Below are 12,461 nucleotides of genomic sequence, written 5' to 3' on the forward strand. Positions count from 1 at the left end.
TTGTTTGAAGCGTCTATGATCAACAGAGACCGGATGACAAGGAAGGGAAGTTGACCTCCCTGGGATGTCGTCACTTCCATTATTGCCTGCACCTGCTCAATCATGTGACGCGAGACAATTTTCAAATACATTTTTCAAGACACAGGAGAGGTCGGGTTGAAACATTACTGATGTTTCACGTTAAAAATGGCTCTAAAGATTGATGCTAAACAACGTTTGACATGTTTGAACGAACGTAAATAGATTATTTTTTAAACTTTTTAAACTTTTCGCCGTGACTTCCCACCCCCCCGCCCGCGCTACTTTTGAGTAGCCACCGAAGCGCTAACAACATGGAACAACTTGGAGTTATTTGGACATCAATTATGAACTTTGTCAAAAGAAACCACATTTGTAGTGGACCTGGGATTCCTGGAAGTGCCAATGGATGAAGATAATCAAAGGTAAGGGAATATTGACAATAGTAATTTTGATATTACATGGTTACAAGATGGTGCTAACCTGTATAGCCTAGCCTATTGTTAGCACAGCACCCGGTTTATTGCAAATTGTGATTTCCCAGTAAAGTTATTTTGAAATATGGCAATGCAGTAGCATTTACGAAATGTTAAAATATAATTATTTGAATGACAATATTATAATTTACCAATGTTTTCGAATAGTAATTTTGTAATTTGTAACGTTGTTCACCGGAAGCATTTGAGAGAAGAAAAAAAATCTGAATTTCCCCGCCTATGTAAAATGCTGTTTTTGGATATAAATATGAACTTGATGGAACAAAAAATGCATGTATTGTATAACATAATGTCTTAGGAGTGTCATCTGAGGAAGATTGTCAAAGGTTAGTGCATAATTCTAGCTGGTTTCTGCTTTTGGTGACGCCTGACCTTGAATTGAAAATGGATGTTTGTACTTTTGTGGCTATGTACTGTCCTAACATAATCTAACTTTATGCTTTTGCCGTAAAGCCTCTTTGAAAATCGAACAATGTGGTTAGATTAAGGAGATGTTTATCTTTTAAATTGTGTAAAATAGTTGATTGTTTGAGAAATTGAAATTATTAGATTTTTGATGTTTTGAATTTCCAGCCTTGTTAGCAATCCCGTCTCGGGGTTCATTGCTAACCTGTAGCCCCAACAGGTTAAAAAATGTTTTATCCTAAATCTACACACAATACCCCACAATGACAAAGCAAAAACAAGTTTAGACATTTTAGCAAATTTCAGAAATATCGCATTTACATAAGTATTCAAAACCCTTCACTCAGTAATTTGTTGAAGCACCTTTGGCAGCGATTACAGCCTCGAGTCTTCTTGGGTATGACGCTACAAGCTTGGGACACCTGTATTTGGGGAGTTTCTCCCATTCTTCTCTGCAGATCCTCTCAAGCTCTGAGATGTTCGATCAGGTTCAAGTCCAGGCTCTGGTTGGTCCACTCAAGGACATTCAGAGACTTGTCCCGAAGCCACTCCTGCGTTGTCTTGGCTGTGTGCTTAGCATCGTTGTCCCGTTGGAAGGTGAACCTTCCCCCCGTCTGAGGTTCTGAGCGCTCTGGAGCAAGTTTTCATCAAGGATCTCTCTGTACTTTGCTCTGTTCATCTTTCCCTCGATCATGACTAGTCTCCCAGTCCCTGCCGCTGAATAACATCCCCACAGCATGATTCTGCCACCCCCATGCTTCACCGTAGGGATGGTATTGTCCAGGCGATGGGCGGCGCCTAGTTTCCTCCAGACGTGACTCTTGGAATTTATGCCAAAGAGTTCAATCTTGGTTTCATCAGACCAGTGAATCTTATTTCTCATGGTCTGAGAGTCCTTTAGGTGCCTTCTACTGAGGAGTGGCTTCCGTCTGGCCAGTCTACCGTAAAGGCCTGATTGGTGGAGTGCTGCAGAGATGGGATAACCTTCCAAAAGGACAACCATCTCCACAGAGTACCTCTGGAGCTCTGTCAGAGTGACCATCGGGTTCATGGTCACCTCCATGACCAAGGTCCTTCTCCCTCTATTGCTCAGTTTGGCCGGGCGGCCAGCTCTAAGAAGAGTCTTGGTGGTTCCAAACTTCTTCCATTTAAGAATGATTGAGGCCACTGTGTTCTTGGGGACCTTCAATGCTGCAGACATTTTTTGTGCCCTTCCCCAGATCTGTGCCTCGACACAATCCTGTCTCGGAGCTCTACAGATAATTCCTTCGACCTCGTGGATTGGTTTTTGCTCTGACATGCACTGTCAACTGTGGGACCCTATATAGACAGGTGTGTGTCTTTCCAAATCTCGTCCAATCAATTTATCACAGATGGACTCCAATCAAGTTGTAGAAACAGCTCAAGGATGATCAATGGAAACAGCATGCACCTGAGCAAAACTTTAAGTCTCTTAGCAAAGGGTCTGAATGTAAATAAGGTATCTGTTTTGTATTTTTAAAACATTTGCCCAAATTCTAAAAACCTTTTTTTGCTTTGTCATTATGGGGTATTGTGTGTGGATTGATGAGGATTTAAAAAAAATGTATTCCATTTTAGAATAAGGCTGTTAATGTAACAGAATTTGTATGAAATTAAGGGGTCTGAATACTTCCTGCCATGGACTTTGATGTTTAGTCTATAGTTACTCCACATGTATCATAAAAATGTCACATAGATGTACTTTGGTTAGTGACAAACTCCATCTTCTCATAATGCATCCCATCTCTAGAAAAATGAGGTTTAGCTGATCGGAGCCCCTGTTGTGACTAGTTTATAGTAGGTAGCTCTCTTAGCCATGCGTTTCTCATGAGTCCCTCTTTCTATGACAGCGCCTTGGGACATGACGGCTATGATATCTGGGAACCTTTTCACTCTCTGTGTCCAATGCAGAGGTGGCCTCATCCAGTAGCAGAATCTTGGGGTTCCTAACTATTAGGAGCGATGGCGATACGTTTTATTTTGTCCGCTGGAGAGCTGGGAGCTCTGGGCACCAACCCGAGTCTCATATTTCTGACAGAGTCAAACACAGGAATGTCCAGTACAGTATTTACAATACAATGAGAGCAAACAGTATCAGAAGATAATAACATGTTCCCACCACAATATGTTCATTTTCGACATTCTTCACAGTATAAAGTGAAGTGGTATGACATAGAAGTATGACATAGAAGTATTACAAAGATTGTACCATTTCAGTTACGCTACTCACATCTGGTAGAGTCATAACAAAGTATTGAAGATAAGCTTTCTTGGCAGCTTCAACAATCTCCACCATGCTCACGTTCCTTGTGTTATCATCATGCTGGATATTTTCAGCAGTACCGCAGTCAAACAGCACTGGTTCTTGGGAGACAATGCCAATCTGAGCCTTCAGGAAGGGCACGTTGACAGTGTGTGATGGACAGCCATCAATCAACTAAAATGAAATGGGAGCAAGGACGTGTTTATTGAAAATACAAATAAACTATGACAGGCACTGTGTCCCCCTCTGATTCCATCAACATGGCAGAACTAAGATAAAGGTAATGTAAATAGGTTGTGGCTGGTGTGGGATCTCACCCACTCTGCCCTCATCTGGATCATAGAACCTCTCCAACAGCTGCACACTAGTGGTCTTCCCACAGCCACTGCTGCCCACAAAGGTCAGGGTCTGGCCCGGCTTCAAAGACACCAGAAGTCCATGTAACACCTGGATGTCAGTCTGGGTTGGATAGGTGAACTTGCAGTTCATGAATTTTAACTCCCCTTTTTGAAATCCTCCTGGAGAGAGGGCATGGCATTATTACACACCACATTTTACTGAAAATGTCTGATTGAATGAATTGAATTTATAATGGAAAGATTTAGACACGTTTCTCTCATCCAACAGTTTGAAGAACTGGGCAGCTGTAATCTCGCTTTGGCATAATCTGGGGCTGAACGAGAAAGCTTTTCCCAGTGCCTTCCCACTGATCACAATGGCAGAGATCACTCTGGGGAACACACAACATTGGCATTAGTCTGATAATACAGTAAGCTTTTAGAACAGTTTACCGCAAATGGGTATGTTTTTGAAAATGTACAGTAAACATGGTGTTAACCTATTTGCAGTATTGTTATTCACAGGTTTTCTGTTTGTCACCGTAAATACTACATGTGCAACATTCAGCAAAAAACTTACCTGAAGACTACCAGGCAGGAACGGACTGGGAATGAAAAATGGCCGTGGATTGTTTGACTCAGACCGGCCCACCAACACCCCCCCCCCCAGGGGGAACGTGTTGCTCTTAGGAGGAGGCTGGCTAGAAGGAGCACATATTGGCACAATGACACAGGCAGAATCTCTGGAACCATCTGACCAGTAAAATGAATAACACAGGAAGAAATGTGTTGGTGAAAAGACTGGTGAGTAGGCAAGTCATAGAATAAAATAAACATAAACATATCTCCTACCTCCTTAAATTAGCAATTTCTGCAGCAGCTCACTTCTCTCAGCAATGCCATCTATAACCAGGTCACTGTCCAGGGCCATTAAAACATCTCGCTCTGTAGCCATGAGCGTAAAAGCCTCCAGCTGCTGTTGAGATAGAGTGCTCCTGAGCCTACTGATGAATTTCAGAGTAGAGCAGCTCCGCTCGCAAGCTACCTGGGTTACTGACAGGGTAAGTAGGAACTTGTAAGCAAGGCTCAGGATATGGTATGCGTCGGTCAATAGGTTGTACGGACTAAGAATATGGTAGCAACACTCTGGACATTACTTGCGAGATGAACAGCTCTTGTTCATCATCTCCACCTCGTCTTAATTTCCTTCAGGTCCATGATCATCCATAGTCCTGGTTGTGTATTCTTCAAATCTCGATTGTTTTAACCTAGTCCACTGTTCTGCCAGACTCATGAGCTCACTCTGTAAATTGGCCACCGTTGCTCTGCTGTCAAATTTGATCAAACATTTGCTTAGTTCTTGAAGGGCTGTCTGTGGAAGGGCACTGGCCCTGTATGTTAGCTGACTAAAGTTTTTAGGGTCCAGAAGGGCCAGGTCGGCATACAAAGTTCCATTACTCAGAAATCGCCGATGGATGCTATCTATAACTGTATCCAGAATTTGATTATGGACACCAATCCAATGCACTTTCTGCCCCAGTAAAAGTCTCATCTTGTGCCATCTCTCCAGGCATGGTTTTCTTCTTTCAAGCCCTTTCGTTGGCAGAGTGATCTCTAACTCCAGCTCTGTTTCCTCATCCCGTTCCTGCAACTTCCTGTTGGCCCACTGAACAAATGTGTCTGCAGCTGCCTTGACTTTTTCAAAATCTCTTGCCATTCCATTCAGCTGCTCCTCTGTAGACAACCATACGGTGCGCAGACAGAATGTCCATTCCACTTGTTTGAAGATATTTTGAGACTGGTAAGGTGACCTGGAATATTCTGAAGAATATCTGAGCTGTAAGTATTGTTTCATACTTCAGCAACCCCTCAATGTATACTTGTGCCTTGACCCGTGCAGTAGCGTTGATGTTTTTCTGATCTTGTATGGTTGAAAGAGTGAGAAGGACATCAACATACAGACAGACCCCTTATCTGGATTTCCAAAAGCTCCAAAGACCTTCTTTAAGGCACTGTCTTTAGCCCACCAGCATGTCTCTCCAATTGGAGCAAGACGTCAGTGTCTTGGGTCCTTGCTCTCCTTCTCCCAAATGTTCATCCTCTGGTAGGATTCACAGAAGAACACAGCTATGTTGTTAATTTCACCACAGCCACAAGCCTCTCATGGATGGCGTTTGTCACATATCTGACTATGACAGAACATTGACCTTGTGTTGTAATGTCCTTCGCAGTGTCAATCTGGACTGAAAACATACCAGCTTCCTGGATTTAACTTGCTATGGTGGCCTGCATTGTGTGTTGGATTGTGGTAATGACGGTATCGATGTTAGTCTTTGATAATAGAGTGATTAGAGAGCCTCTGCCCCCTCTTAACCCAGACTCGTGCAGTTTTTTTCTTTTCTCTATGCAGATGCTCTTTCATACACAGGTCGTATTTTCCCAGCAGAATTATCATCAAAAAAAAAATGAAATGGTCAATGCTGCTGTCATCTACCGTATAAGCTGCTTCAGACTGCATGCCTCTGTGGCTCAGACCCTTTTTGCCTATGACTTTAACAACATCTATAATGCGATATAGCACTTGCCTTCTTCTGCGCACTTGCGCTCCGTGAGCAAACATCTGACTGCCAATGAACAGGCTCTCAATGTTACCTTTGGAGGACCTTAGAAAGTAGACCTCAGCATAACCTCTATGCATAATGCTTTTCTCATGCTCTTCCACTCTCTGATGGATATGCTTCCAGTCTGCCATTCCATTCATGAAAGGGCTGTTCTCTGTGGGCTTCGCAAATGCCATACAAATGAAGTAGAATAAAGCATGGTTCACTTCACTGTCTGACGGCCACTTCCTGTTGGTCCCATCTTTACAAAAGAAAACCTTCTGCACCACAGACTTTTCCCACTTTTGTTGGGGGTGAAAACTAAAAAACATATCTAGGTCCCCTGACTTCGGCCTATTAAAATAATCAAAAATTGGGGTGGCAGTGGCATCTTGGCTCTAGCTCAATCTACATCTGTCCACTGCAGATGCACTATCCTCAACCTGGATGAATAATTAGTATAAATTAGTATATTAGTATAATATTATAACATAAAAGTATAATGTTAATATAATGGTATAATGTTAGTATATTAATTATATAATATTAGAATATTCATATAATAGTACACTTTCTACCACTAGTATAATATTAATTCCAATTGGACAATACAGCAGTGAAATATACAACCAACATTTATAATTTTTGTAGGTTTTGTTCCGTCATTAAATCCTTTTGTAAGGAAAATGGTCTACATTGGTGGTTAGTCTCTAATTTGTTAACGCTAAGTACTAACTTGTCAATAATCATAACTATTCATGCATAACAATGAGTTCAACATTTCCAAAGTTTGCTGTAGCACGTCACCTTTATTTAATGTCCCGCCCCATCCAGGCTGTGATTGGTCGGTTCACGAAAAGTGACATTAACGAGCGCTTGTTTCAACAAAAGGCACCCGATATAACTAAATAGCCAGCTAGCCAAACCCAAACATTGCTTATCTCATCCCTATTGTCTTCTGTCTTACTGCTTCAGCTGCAAAGCCTTGACTAACAGTTGAACTGGTATTGCTGGGCTCAATGGGCTGCTCTCTCTGCTGCCAGTGCCTTCAGGCTCACTCGGCTGAGATGATTGACTGGTAAGGGTGCCAAATGAATATTTTGTTATTTTAACACATTTGGCTGCATCAGCCTCAAGGGACTTCAATCTCTTCTCTTTCCGCTTTTCAGCACCACCTTTACGTTTTTTCTCTTTTTGTCTGTCCATCTTGCTCCACTCCATTATTTATCCAAATGTCACCACTTAACAGAGATGGGAAAGGGGCGGGGCCCAGGTAAAATTAGAATTGACTAGACCAAAAGTAATTGGCTGGGAGAGAGAGGCTGACAGATGTAATACCCAACCGCAGTGGCTGTGGGCCGGCAGCCCACTCGCCTGGGCCAGTCAGACACACATCACTTGGTTATTTTTATTTAAGCGGGGGCTGGGGTTATTTATATTTTGCGTTGCATCGGCCCCAATTGTCAAGCAGCCCACCGGGAAAACTCCCAGGGCTCCAGATGGCCAGTCCCTCATTGCCACCAGGTGATGTAATCCTTCACAGCTGACCAGATAGCCTCCATATCTAAATGAGGCAGCAGCATACACCATAAAGATAACACACTGAGCAAAGGCAAAACAGATGCCATAGATATTGTCCTTCTTCTTGGCAGATTTATAGGGAGCCTCCAGCTGCTGTTCGTATGTATTCAAATATACGCTCTCCATGACCATCCTTACGACAGAGAATAACACTCTCAGGACTAGTGCCAAACTTAACGTTACAGAAGTATTCTAATAACCCATTTAAGGACCTTTATTAAATGAATAAACCCATAATGGAGTGTTTAACCACCTGGCATGCTGCTTCCACTGCCTTCTTATCCTCATGTTGGCTTGAAAGAACCCAGACAAGCCAATCAGTGGTAAAAAGCACATCACCACCAAGCTTAACTTTCAGCTGAAGCAGAACGCAATGATGAAAGACGCTCCGATGTTGTTCAAGGTGTTCACAATCATCCCAATCTGTGATCCAGTTGCCTAGAGAGGAAATACTATTCATTCCCATAGTTCATGTATTTTCTAGAATTCTGGCCTTACCCAGTCAATGGTATCAAAGATTGTCATGGCTGCAGCTGGACCTGAGGCGAAGGCTTCCAGGCAGGGAGAGGCCTGACCCAGGTTCATAGCTGCCATGAGAACCACGAAGAACACCTGGAGACCAAAATGCAAGCCAACATATCCTTACATTTTTACCAATCATAGTATAATGTATTGGATACATATTTATTATACGGTCATCTGAGTTACCATACGTGGATAAGAGTACTCTTACAGCAGCATCAGGGGAGATCTATTTGATTTCTATGACCAGTTTAGAACCATACCGGAATGCCAAAGCATAGCAGAGGAAGATGACACACCACAGGTATCCTTGAAACACTCCAACGATCGTCCCCTTTTTCACACCCCAGTTCTGAGCCTCAATAAGGTTTTTGTCATACCTGTTCAAATGTGAAATGCATTTTTATAACTCATTTCAAGTGCCAAGACATTGAAGTCCGCAGGGAAGGGAAGGTTCATTTGACGAGTTTCTCACAGCAGGATTATAATGAACTGACATTTTTGTAGGGGTTGATACATTTTTTGTTAGGGCAAATCAAGTCTGACATTTTAAAGTGTAAATTAAATTACAAAATGTATGAGCTTTAAAAAAAATGTAATACACTACTCATTTGCATTTCCTGCAACAACATGGTGATCGAATGAAGATCCTGTACAGTATTTCAAGTTACCCTCTCCTCCAAAGGCTGCCACTGTTCTGATGGATGACAGTACCTCATCAGCTACTGACCCTGCCTTGGCATAGGCCTGGAGCTCCCGACCTGTCGGTCTGGCAACAGCCTGAGGAGTCAATGAGTGGAGAACCCTTCACAACATTCCCACATTCAAACCAGACTGGTTTATCCATAGTACATTTCACACATCACAACGTCCCAGAGAATACAGAGGTGGTGTTAGACTACCTCACATACAGACTCAGAGGCTGTTACATCCAAAAACAGAATGACCATCACTAAATTGAGGAATTTAATACATTGTATTCAACCCATCACACCATGGCCATTAGCCCAGCAGCAAGTCCTATAAGTGGGCTTACTGTGATGACCACCAGGGTCAACTTCCATACTCTGATGAACCCCACCATGAAGCTGAAGATGAAAGTGGAGATCCTCTCGATGAAGATAGACACCTGGTCAGCTATAGCATCGCTGATCTTGTTGATGTCAACAGAGGTGAGAGAACATGTTCAAAATAGTGAACCGGTTAAAATGGGTCAAACCCTAAATGTGAGAGGTTTTTATAGAAACGTCTTTCAGGAATGCCCTCAATTGTCCACACATCTCTGTAGAAAATAACCCATGGGTTTACTCTGATATCCTAGTGTTTAATTCTCCAGCTGAATTGCAGTCAAACCAGCCAATCTACATTCTCATGATCTTCCTAAAGTAAGTTTTCCTGATTCTCTGGATCTGACTGGTAGAAGCAGATACCCAGAGGACAATCTACACAGAGCAGGGTTCAATACATGTTTAAAAGAACAGTTGTAGATGATTTAACCTATTACGATTGCAAAACTCAGTGGAATGAAAGCACAGTTGAACCCACTTACTTGGAAATAACTAACAATTAAATATTCTAATCCAATACAAACACAGTAATATGCAAACATGGTCATCTGTGCTTCAATATCCTCCCTGTAAAAAATAATAGATGCTTATGTATGCTGTATATATTTTTTATAAACAGTTTGTGATCCAGGACCTTCAGCTTCAGCGTGGACAGTAATATGAATAGATCAAAATAGAATATAACTTTGCAACCTCGATGCAGGAGTAAAATATAATTGAAAAGTGTCAACTCACCCACAGAAGACCGTTGCATTCTCTGCTATTTCATATAATGAACCAGGTGATGTTATATCCTTCCATGTTGCAAATTGAAACCGTATCAAATAGACAGGTTGCATTATTTTTTTAAATAAAAGGAGGTATAATATTATGCAATCATAGCATAAAAAGTAATTCATAATAATAATGAATGAAAATGTAAAGATAAAAAAATTAACAGTTGAAAGAATCCAACACCCAAGAGCTTTTCTTTACGTCTCTGCAATCAATACAATCAAATAAGAAAAGCTCTTGCATGGTGATGATGTAAGTTTATATGATACTTTCATGATGATAAAAGTGTGTACCAGTATGAGAGATATCATGGTAAGAAGAACCATACTATTGTTTCAATTCCAATCAAAAACAGACACTTAACCTTTTTCATTCTCTGTTCAAAAAGAGAGGTCAAAGTTCAATTGAAACTTTTTAGGAAGAGATCAACAACATAATTTCAACTCTTGCTGGGGCATAATCATGTTTATATTATGGTATTTGTGGCATAACAGGAAGAAATGGGCCACTTACCTTCTTCTCGGTCTGGTTTTGTTTGTCAATAATCTTTGTCAATGTTCTCCTGTAGAGAAGTTACCAATTTCAGGTAAATAGGATCCTTCATTTATGTAGCCTTCATCCTGACATGCACCTCCTCACTGGGCCTAATGGGAAAGAAGGGTCATTTTAGCGCACATACTTCTTTACAAACACCCACAGAATACATTCACTGTCTGTATTGTACTGTGTGCTGTAGGGAACAGTCTGTGCTGCCATCCAAATGTGACTTCCACGATAACACTTTTTGTGGGATAAAATATATAACAAAACAATCTTAAAATCTTTGGAATTCAATATTGTGTAATCTGTTTGTCATGACCACGGACTGTACACGACGTGCTGGGAATTAGGACTTTTGGACTATGAAGGACTTGATACCATAAGAGGCATTGAATCCTTAGGGCTCTACAAGTCCTTAGGGCTCTATAATATGGACAAAACATTTGATAATTGAAAGTCATTTTATTGAATAGAAAAAGGAGCTACCCTGACAAATTCTGAACAATTTTTTTAAAGATATAAACATGTAAATTACAGTACATGAATGGAAAAATAGACATACACAGACAATATCAGTTTAGAGAGTTACTAACAAGTTCCACACATGCATGGCTCATTTCTTATCATAATAAAGAGCATAATACCATAATACACAAGAAAATGCAAACAAAATAACATGTAGACTATAGATATGGAAATATCCAATGTCTACCATAAAAATCCACTTCAGCTATGTAGAATAATAATCATTTATCATATAAGCTCTCCTCCCTATATTAGTATAGAAGGATAAGCAAACTATAACATACCTGCTTGTCCTGTCAAGGACTCATCTGATCTCCTACACGCCTTTGGTCACTATTGACAATAAAGAATCCCTCCTACAAGAGGAATTCTCAGTGTACACCTCTTCCACTATTGTCCCTTCTATTATATGAGTTCTGACAGTACAATATTTCTAACTAAAGAGCCTTTGTGAGGCAAAGGTACATTCATTGAACCAATGATTTAGTATAAGTAAATGTGTTGTTTAACCATGAATTGATTGATATGAGCATTACTCCACACCTGTCTGACTATTTGTTCTCTTAGAAAGATTCAGGTGTGCAGTATAAGCAGTAGTTTTTATAAATACATTTGAATAAACTTGAATACTGAATTAAAATGGCCTCTTAAATAATATGGGATGAATGTTCAATGAGGTGGTAAATATGAATGCAGTAAAAGACAATTCTATCACCATTATTCCTATGTAAGTAAACAGTTGGGTTGTTTAAAGAACTTCTGTTCTGGTGATAGGCGTGGATCACCCGTATGTCATCAGCGGAACGTTGTAAAATGAGTATGACCTGAAGGTCAGTCATCAGTCTGTACAGCTCATTCACCCAAAGCCAACATATACCAGCACTACCTACCAAACCTGAATGGTAGGCCTAGAGTAGCCATGGTGCAGTAGGCAATCATTTCAACTCGTAATGTAATCTACCTTCCATTATGTTTTTAAATACATATTTCAGTCATCCATATAATAAATTGCTTGCAAATCAAACTTTTGAAATGAACGTGCAGAGTTTGTGGTCTAGTGGTAACTCTCAAGGTATTAGTCACACATATTCTACTCTCCCTGACTGGTCAGCTGGGGTTCAACCCTGTCTCCACCCTTGCTATTTTCTTCCTGCCTGCCTCTCCATCTGTCTTTATAAAATGTTTAATTATATATAAATAAAACTCTTGAAATTAATAACTGGTTTCCAGCTGTCATGTAAGTGGGCTCCTGAGTGGTGCAGTGGTCTAAAGCTCTGCATCTCAGTGCTAGAGGTTGTCACTACAGACCC

At 40.8% G+C, this 12,461-nt stretch overlaps 1 pseudogene; it reads right to left on the bottom strand.

Annotated features, from left to right (window-relative positions):
• Positions 1-2,141: 2,141 nt before the first annotated feature.
• LOC106586079 (bile salt export pump-like) lies at positions 2,142-10,726 on the bottom strand (annotated as a pseudogene).
• Positions 10,727-12,461: the final 1,735 nt, after the last annotated feature.

Source organism: Salmo salar, chromosome ssa25 (genome assembly GCF_905237065.1).
Source record: "Salmo salar chromosome ssa25, Ssal_v3.1, whole genome shotgun sequence".
Lineage (NCBI taxonomy): Eukaryota > Metazoa > Chordata > Actinopteri > Salmoniformes > Salmonidae > Salmo > Salmo salar.